Raw genomic sequence first — 9936 nt, forward strand, 5'->3', positions numbered from 1 at the left:
AAAGTTGTTTTCGCATAGTTTCAACGTTATCTAGACAAAATATAACAAAGCTAGAAAACAATGGTGGATATACGATACGGTAACATAAAATGAAATTTAATTGGTTGCACTGCAAGCGTTTTGTTTATCTTTTAACGGCACATTTTGACCCACCTCGAATAGTTTCATTGAAATCGTTCAAATAATTTTAATAACAATTTGATCAAGTAATTTAGCGTTGGCTGCTAAATACTAAGACTAAGGAAAGCACTTTGCAAGTACGTAGTATTGTTATTGGGCGTGTAATATTGAACTGGTGCGGCTGCCCCGGTTGGGCATTTCATACACAGTTTTTCTAATAGTGTAAACATCCGGAAAACAACTTAAAAACAAGTGCCATTCATGTTATAGTTATTGTTCGCTTAACCCATGCTATTGAAAAATATCTCCAAAACCAGGAAAAACGAGCTTGTTTTCGAAATGTGGTTGAATCACTGATTAAAAACAACTTCTCGCAATGATGTATTTAAAGTTGTTTTCTTTGCAGTTTTGATAACTTCATAAACATAAGTAACAGACGAGCAGTGGCAGTTTATATTCAATAATCTATATAATACAATTATGCTATGAAAGAACATCTCGAGAATAAGAATATAACAACACAAGTTTTCAATTGCGCTTATAGTAATATGAGTACTATATAAGTTACGTTCTATTACTCATTTAGATTTTTACTACGTTGTTAAAAAGCTAAGAAGCATGCTGAAGTATTCGGTATGACTGTTGACACGTTGTTCAAAAAATAAACCACCGTTTCTTAATTGTTATCCACGGCCCAACGTGGATAAAATACGAGGGTAGTATTATTTTATATTGATTGGATGCTCTAATTAACAGTACAGTGACATACCTAACGGCGATGGCAGAAATAATGTTCATTCAAAAAAAAATAGATGAAAGAAACTTAGCATTGATAAATTTTTGTAGTTTTACTTTTAAAATTACACAAAGACATTACCAATCAACTGTCAAACAATAAGGTTTCAATTTTTATCCCATCCTCAAATACACACATTTGTAATTAGCTTTGTTCTCTCGTGATTACCTGTAACAAGATATCGGCACAACAACTCACGATTCCCAGCAGATTCTAGAAATCAGGTTTCTCTAAACCTGAAGACCATGAACTATGTTAGACATAACATGTATCTTAATAAATTTTTGACTGTGGGACTGATGATTGTGATGATTTGTTCTATGGGACCGACTTGCGATCATTTTTGCTATGGGACAAACCGACTTGCTATTTTTTTCATAGTTCCTCAAAACAAAGTATTCAAAATTATGTGTTCTATCGAAAGTAGATGTAAAAAGGTGTTTTGTGTGTTACTTGGGAAACAACTTAGTTGCGCACCTCACATCTGTCGGTTTTTTTCTGAACAAGAAAGGCAATAAATGATCGGACTAAATGTTAAATTTGAATAATAATTAAAAATTACCAATTTTCTCCGAATCAAAAAAACTCAGAATATGTTACAGTTTTTTTCAGACATAAAAAACTTTTAAAGTTCATAAGTCGTGCATCGTAGAATCAAAGTTAGTATATAAATTGATATCTGCTGATATCACAGCAAAGGAAATTCTTCGAAATACCCTAATTTGTTCGGAAAAGCCAGAAAATCTATTCCTATAATGGCAAAAATTAAAGAAAAAAATTAAGTTAACGCGAATGGGCCCATGTTCTTATATCAAGCAAAATCGGCAAAAAGTCAAAAAAATCGAGATTTACTTCTCATTGATTTTTGAGTTTTGTTTCCATGAGCGTTTCTAAAAATAAGGCTGATACAAATCGAATTCTTTTTATATCCAAGGTTATCAAACTTAGCAAAGGAGGTGGCAAAAAATAAATAACACCGAGACGAAAAAATAAGAAATATCTTTGATAAAAGTTTGTGTGCAAGTTATGACGTTTGTAACTTGCACTCAAATAAATGTTGAAAAATAACACTTTATTATTATTATTATCTATTTCGCTTGCCTTTTGACGACACTCTCTCTGTCACTGGACTTGTTCATTGTTGAATTGATCATTAATGTTGTCGGAAAACAAATAAAATGAATAAAACGGTATGAGCTTTTTTTTCTTCCCGTTCCAATATTTAAGATTTTTTAAGGTAAGGTCGTAAGGTCGTTGTAAGGTCGTAAATTATAAATCAGACGTTTGATTATCATTTTCTCTAGAGAAATACATTTGTTCAGCTTCGATAATTCCAGTTTCGTCGTACTAGCAAAAATAACACATACACTTTGAACACTTTATTCTTGTACAGAATTTCTTACTGTGACCGTTGAATCGTTGATCCATTGTAAGATAACTGCCATCTTCCTATAGTACTTTGGGCACTTACGAATAATGAGAGTTATGGACAAATACTAGGATAAAATTCAGCTAAAAAACAGTTCAGGCGCAGACAGACGTTCAAGCTGAGTTCCAAACTTGTGTAAAGTTTTTACTACTAGCAGTTCGTAACCAGATAGCGCTATCAGTGACCTGAGTCTCGTACACCAGCAAAAGAAATGTTTTGTGAAAATGAAGTTATCAGGCAACGCTACTGTACATGTGACTTATAATGCAATTTTCTTTGAAAATTTACACTAAATTTTCGATCAATGTTGTTCTTGCTTGGACGTTTGTCTGTGATTAAGGTTTAGTTCGTCACAGTATCTTGATGGTATTTCGATGCCTGCTTATTTGTTGCAAAGCTGCTGCGTTTTTGATGCACAGTAAACGACAACATGTTTTAAACGCTCGATAATCGTGTGTACAAAGGCGCATCTTACACATCTACAAAAATGACTTCACAAGTATTGATTTACGCTGGAGCAAGCGGAACTGACGACATCAGGATTCCATATATACTTTGAACGGCGGTGAACTGGAGTTCGTTTATTTGCAATTCATAGCAATAAAACTAGATGAAACGAGTATTTGTGTAACTGTACTTATGGTTTTTAAAAAGATTGAGAGTAAAAAAATTTTATGATTTAATAGATACAATTCGACCACTTACTGAAAAAGAAGTACAGTTTAAATCAAACAACTGGCATAAATTGCCGGGAATTGGTAGAAAACCTAAGATATATTACAATAGAAAAGATCGATGATAGAATAGAGCTTCAACAGAGCAGAAATTGTTTTACACAAATTCGATCTTTGAAATATTCATAGTTGAGAAGATTGATTGAAACATTAGTTTTTTTTTAACAGTTGAAATGAGAAACCTGAAGTTATGGATTTTTTTGTTCTAACCATATTTGATTAGGCACAGTAATAAGCAGCGTAAAAATATTGTTTTTTCCCATTGGCCAATGCAGTAACATAATGAAATCATTTATATTGCATGCATCATTTTATTCTAACTTAGGTCCACAAATCCCTCAAACGAAAATCCTGCACACTGCCACGATCATAATACTCGAGGCAACTAGAATTCCACCATTTTTCCTGCTTCCGCATCCTCTCACTCTAGTGGAAGGTTAATCGCTTTTTGATCTGCTCTACCGTAGAAAATCGCTAGAAGAATCCGCTTTCGTCGAGTTTTCACTAGACATCGTTAAATTCAATTGGCCTTTCGATAATCGCTTTCGAAGTCATCCTTTAGAGGGAAGGATCCGAATCCGATTCTGGGATAGAATCTCGGTATAATCCAATTTCGGTACGCATAACCGCCCGCTTTTGGGGTATCAGCTTCGGTTTAACGTTAATGATGCCGGAGTTGTACACAAACGGAATTTTCAACAGATTTTTTACTTGTGTACATATATAGAGAGCAGCTTTGGCTTATTTGTGTCGGAAAGATTAACATAACTTTAGAAGAACGATGCGGGAGGAGGTTCATAAAAAGGATGAAGATCGTAAAGGTAAATGCGAGACAATGTAGGAGAAATGTCGTAACCATCATCGTAATCATCATCATCATCATCGACAAGAAAACTTCGGTTGTCTTTGCTCGCTGTTTATGGTTCAGCATTACGGCTGAAAGTGGGTTACTCTTCATGAAGGTGAGCGAGTTTAGAGGCCAACGGAAGTAAAAGTAAAATTATGACGGATGTGTTTCGTTGATAATGCAAACAATGATTTCTCAACAGTGCTTTTCATTTGAAGCTGGAAGAAATGTCTCACTACATCCCAGTTTCATAATTCAATTAAGATGGTGAATTTAACTCCAACTAAGCTAAGATTTATTGTTCTACGAGTGTGGACCGTTTTGTTTCCACTGACACTTTAACCTGTACCAAATTTTTCCATCTGTAGCTTTTAAAAAATTTAAATTTGCATTTTTTTTTCAATTAATCCAAATACCATTGGTCACACATTCCTGGATAGCGGATGCAAATGTCACACAATGGATCATTAATATCTATTCTACAGTCTACTGAAGGCGATTTTTTTGTTTTAATACTTGCACCTGTAAAATAAACATAAGATTCAGCCACTAAATAAAGTTTAAACAGTTAGTGCTTCCGCTACATACCGTACCCATGACCAACGGAAAATAAGAAGGTAAGAACCAGAACTAGAAAAATGGAAGAAAATCGAACCATTTTGTGAGAATGAGCTTCTCTTTCTATACTAGTTTCTAATGTTTCACGTTCTGCTTATTTTATATATTTTTTCGTCTGAAAAGAAAACAAATGTGGAAAAGATTGGCGTAACTGTAGTCATCGCAGCGTAGCGAAGTTTTGTCACGGTAATTGTAAGTGCAAACAGTTTAATCAGCAGATATCATTTTTGGAAGTGGTATTTCGAACTGGCAAAATGTGACTTTTGATATCGATGTTCGACCTTCTGTTATTATTTTTAGTTTATGCCGTTGTTAGTTTCCACATGAAATCTGATGCATTATTAGCAAGGATGTGTAGTTTAACTAGAGATTTTAACACTGCAACTTTGAATTAATTCTAGGGACGACGTGGATTTAGGGATTGATTGAAACAAGTTTATTGTTACATAATAACGGAATATTTTTTTTTTTTTTAACTACTACTATTCAATCGATTCACGCACTCATTTAGATTGTCGTGGCACCACATCAAGTACATCATACATGATGTGTACTCAAAGTTATTGTTATCCAATTTTGTGCATAGATAGTAAATTCCGTCTTCCACTTGTTCTGCAGCATATGTATCTGTAAAAAATATATTCTAATGACATCATCCAACGGTCACGTAGCAAGAAGTTCACTCTTTGCAAGTATATTTGTGAAATAAAATATATTTTTCCACTACTTACCAGCTCTTAGCACGGAGGCAAATAACAACGTAGAAATCATAACCAGGTAAAGTGCAGTAAAGCTTTTCATTCTGGTAGAACTGTAACTTTATCACTGGGACTGTCGGTAAAATCCTGAATGATTTGAGTTTGAGTTTGAGTCAAAGTTTGACTCTGTTTATATATACTGTTAACATAGTGGAAAATGCTGTTAGCGGACTGCGAAAAATCAGCGTAATTGCTATCGTTGCTGTGACGAGATTATGTCAAATTTAACCGTAGAATAGTGCCGTTTGTACTTGTGGTAGTATTATAGCACAGACTAACAGACGTATCACTGGAACATAGCTCCATAGCAACAAAAAACGCTCATTTCAAATTTCCAATCACATAACAGTCATCGTGCGACAACACCGTCTGGGGCACTGTCATACAATCTCATACATATTTTGTGGTTCTCCATTTGACAGATACAGTAACGCCGGCGCTGATGTCGAAATACAAGGCACAGCGCGAACACGACAGCAGATGGTGCTAATGTTACTTACGTAAACTACTGAAATCATCCGAAAGATAAGCCGATATTCACGAAGAATGTACGGATTAAACACCAAATTTGCACGAAATCATTGAACATATAAACTAAATATGTTTACGTGCTCTTATGGAATCGTTCAGCATTGTATATTTAGTCAAATTAGCTAGACTTAGCCTGAATTTTGTAAAACAAACCATTTTTCACAACGCTTCTATATCCATCTCAAAACTTGAATCACTGCTCAATTATTCATCTCACGACGCCCACATATTCATCACACTGTTAATCATGAATGAATTACATTATCATGAATGAACGTAGCCGCAGCCTGTCGTAGTAGATTACTTTGATATCCGCTGTAGTTGTTTACGTGCAAAATTGGTAACTGGTAATAATTCAACATTTTCAGTATCATTTTTTCGTATTTACAGAAACTGATTTGGCAACTTTTGATTTTCTTCAACGCCGTGAAAACAGATAAAAATACATACAGTTGAAATTTAGGAATTGTAAAAATTAATCTCATTTATTTCTGCTAATTCAAGCTTGTTTTACGAAATTTGAGATGAAAATTTCAAAGATTATGCGCGGATTTTGTTTTCTGAGGTAGGTGATTGAATTGAATGAGTTTTCGTGTGCAGATGTCCGACATCAAATTTAGTGCTTTTAAGTGAGTTTTTGATGATTATACTTTATGGGGAATCTAAAGTGAACTAGAAAGAATCCATTCCATGGATTAGCAGATTGGTTTAAGAAGAAAATATGCGTTTTTTCCTGTTTTCAATTGTGTTTTCATATTGTATGAGATGAATTTACGGACTGAGATGAGTAATGGAGCAGTTCCCCTACAAGCTTCGACGCTCTAATGTGTGTCAATTTTTTGGTGGTGTCCAGATAAATACAGTAAAGAAAAAATTACACAGTTTTTGAAGCGACACTGATTACAACGTTTAGACCAGTTTGGTGTTATTTGAGTTATAACAAGTAATGAGATTATTTGCTATATTATTGTCACGTATATTTTCGAAGTCGCTTTTCATTTTCACGGTTCTGATTGGGTATCATTTGTGGACGTTGCATTTCGACCTGGCAAAATGTGATACTTTATTGTTCGATTTTGACTTTTAATGTTGATTTTCGATCTTCTGTTGTTTATTTCGAGTTTGTGCCGTTGTCAATGTAAGCAAGGATGTGTCAATCAATCAATTTCTCATAGCTGTTTTGTAATGGTTTAACTACAGATTTAAACACTGCAAATTTGTTTTAAATTTGAATTAATTTTTGGTTATGGCGTGGATTGTTGAAACAAGATTAGTTTATTGTTCTAGAATAACGTAATATTTGTTTCCATTTAACTACTAACTAATTGCTTTTCATTTCACTACTAGTTGTTGCTTTTCATTGAACTGAGCCAATTGATTCGCGCACTGAACTGGACGGTCGTGGCACCATATTAAGTACATCATACATGCTGTGTAGTCATTGTTAGTGTTATCTAATGTTTTGCAGCCAAAGTAAAGCTCGTCCTCTATTTGTTCAGAAACTGTATCTGTAAAGAATTCATTCCAATGACATCATCCGACAGTCTTCACAAGTTTATTTGTGAAAAGAAATATTTCTTTCACTACTTACCAGCTCTTAGCACGGATGCAAATAACAATGTAGAAATCATAGCCAGGTAAAGTGTAGTAAAGCTTTTCATTCTGGAAAAACTATAATTTATCACTGGGACTGTCGGTAAAATCACGATTGATTTCGAAGTTTGATTCTATTTATATATACCGTTTACATAGTTGAAAACGCTGTTAATGAACTATGAAAAATCAGCGTAATTGCTACCGTTACTGTAATAATCTCGTCAAATTGATCCGTGGAATAGTACCGTTTTTACTAATAGTGTAGTAGTATGATTGCGTCAATTTGTCACCTATGATGGTAGTCATAATAGCTCTTGTTGTTTCGTAAAGTTTGTTCCTCGATGAATGAGAAAAAACGATAAATTAATAAGCTTATTCACTACCAAAGGAAGAGAGAAATACACTGATTACTGCAAACAGATTTTGTTTTTCAACGTCACGCAGTAGAGCTCCATGCGATGATTTACCGACAACGACTAGATGGCTAGAGACTAGACATTTGATTTTTTTATATAAAAAAAATCGTTTTATTTTGAACAATTTTGCAAAAATTTTCCTCTAGATTGTGTGAAGTACACAAAGAACATTTCGTGGCAAATTTATATACAAGCTCTGATGCTATAATGTGTGCATTTATTTGGTGATGTCCTAGTAAATCCAACAAAAAATATCAGCCTTCCGAGCAAAACTGATAACAACATTTTGACCAGTTTGGTGTTATTAAAATTGTCATAAGTGTTGAGATAATTTGCTTTATTATAATCAAGTTTATTTTCGGATTCGCTTCGAATTGTTATGGTTGTGACTGGGTGGTTTTGCAATAAATTTAAATGTTTTTGAAAAATGTTCCTGTCGCAAATCAAACTGTTTTAAGCAGCACAAAAAGGTTTTTTAAACTGCGTTTTTTCTTAGTTTTGATAAAAACAAAGCTCCTTTCTTCTCGTATAACCATTGACGAATTGATTTCTGTTGAGCTATATTTCAACCAGCAAATTTTCACACTTTTCAGGATGTTTGCGGCACTCTTCACAGGGCGGGTAATCCGGTGGGTAGCTATCGCAGTCCAATGGGAGTTCTCGCTTCATTTTAACAAATGTATCTGAAAAGAATCAATCTTTTGAGAGTTTTGAAATAAAAAATTGATTCTCATCACGTACCAACGCTTAACACGTACACAAACAAGAGGGTAAAAATCATAGTCTGAAAAATTCTCATTCTGGAAGAAATGTATTTCTGTCACCAAGATTGTTTGGGAAATACTAGTCTCTTTCAATATTCGATTCTGTTTATATATTTTCTGTTGTTGTATGTGGTAATAGCGGCAACTGACTGTAGTAATCCTATTAAATTGGACCGTAGCATAGAGTCGTTCCTACTCGTATACCATGATGGTCTCATTCAGTTCTGTTCACCACACCATGGTTTTGCCATCGTTACATGCTTGTATCTCACAGCTGGTCTCGAGGTACGATGCTGGCCGAACAAGCCAGTCGTCGTAGGTTCGAGTCTCGGCTCAGGAGAGACTGTTAGTGTCAGTAGGATCGTAGCGCCAGCCCCGCAATTGTCCTGTACACTCAACAGTTGGCTGCGAAGTCTGTGTATATTAAACAGAAGGTCGAGTTCCGATACGGAATGTAGCACCAAGGCTTTGCTTTTACATGCTTGTACGAACAATTTAATTGGACCGGATTGGACCTGAGCGAATTTGTTATTCTTAAAATAGTTAAGAATACAAATCATGGGTTTGATTTCTACATCAGCCGGGTGAAGAAAGTATAGTATTTTGCAGTTCACTGAAATATGCCACTCAATAGGCATGTCCCCAACAGCATACCTTTGCCTTTTGGTTACGCGTGGCCCCTACAGCATTATTAATGTCTGTTAGTGTAAGCATGTAACCAGATATAAATATAAATAAGCTTAGTGTGCTTCTCTAATCAGCCGACTGAACGGAGAATAAATCGTTAAAGTTCAATAAAACCGGGTAAAAATTATATGTATGATCGCATCACTTATCAAAGTGAATCCTGATCCAACTTACCCACCCCTACTAACAAAAACCTCCTTACTGTGACCTTTGTGGAGTGGCAGAGGTTAACACGGTCTCCAAGTAGCAACGGTCACGCGAACATCCTTTCCCTCCTTCCTCCTGATTGCAAGGACGTGGCCGGCGTCGTTGTTGACCCTTCAAAGTATTGAGTCACTAAAACTTGTACAAAACTTGTACAACCCCATCCAGATGATTGAAAGAACATATGTTCAGCTAGCAACTCTAAGTGAGGTCGTAGGAAATCTGTATCAACGTCAGGGATGTAGCTTAGATGGTAAAGCACTAGCTTAGCATGTGAGATAAGTTTTTTTTTTTTCGTGTTATGGCCCCTGTTACAGAAGACGAGGCGAGCAAAATGTTGTATTAGGGAACGCGATTGAAACTTGGCTGGTTGCAGCTAAGTGACAGACGAGCCACTCGCCCAAAACCCAGCCGACTCGCCATCTGCAATACCAAA

The 9936-nt window shown here is 35.2% G+C and overlaps 2 long non-coding RNA genes across 2 annotated transcripts; both read right to left on the reverse strand.

Annotated features, from left to right (window-relative positions):
* Nucleotides 1-4198: 4198 nt before the first annotated feature.
* On the reverse strand, nucleotides 4199-4611 carry LOC129732034 (uncharacterized). The gene is made up of 2 exons (XR_008729148.1): nucleotides 4515-4611; nucleotides 4199-4448 (listed from the first exon to the last, which is right to left on the reverse strand). It is a non-coding gene; the product is annotated as an uncharacterized LOC129732034 (long non-coding RNA).
* A 2459-nt stretch (nucleotides 4612-7070) lies between these two features.
* Nucleotides 7071-7545, reverse strand: LOC129732623 (uncharacterized). Its single transcript, XR_008729302.1, has 2 exons — nucleotides 7425-7545; nucleotides 7071-7341 (listed from the first exon to the last, which is right to left on the reverse strand). It is a non-coding gene; the product is annotated as an uncharacterized LOC129732623 (long non-coding RNA).
* Nucleotides 7546-9936: the final 2391 nt, after the last annotated feature.

This window comes from Wyeomyia smithii, chromosome 3 (assembly GCF_029784165.1).
Source record: "Wyeomyia smithii strain HCP4-BCI-WySm-NY-G18 chromosome 3, ASM2978416v1, whole genome shotgun sequence".
Lineage (NCBI taxonomy): Eukaryota > Metazoa > Arthropoda > Insecta > Diptera > Culicidae > Wyeomyia > Wyeomyia smithii.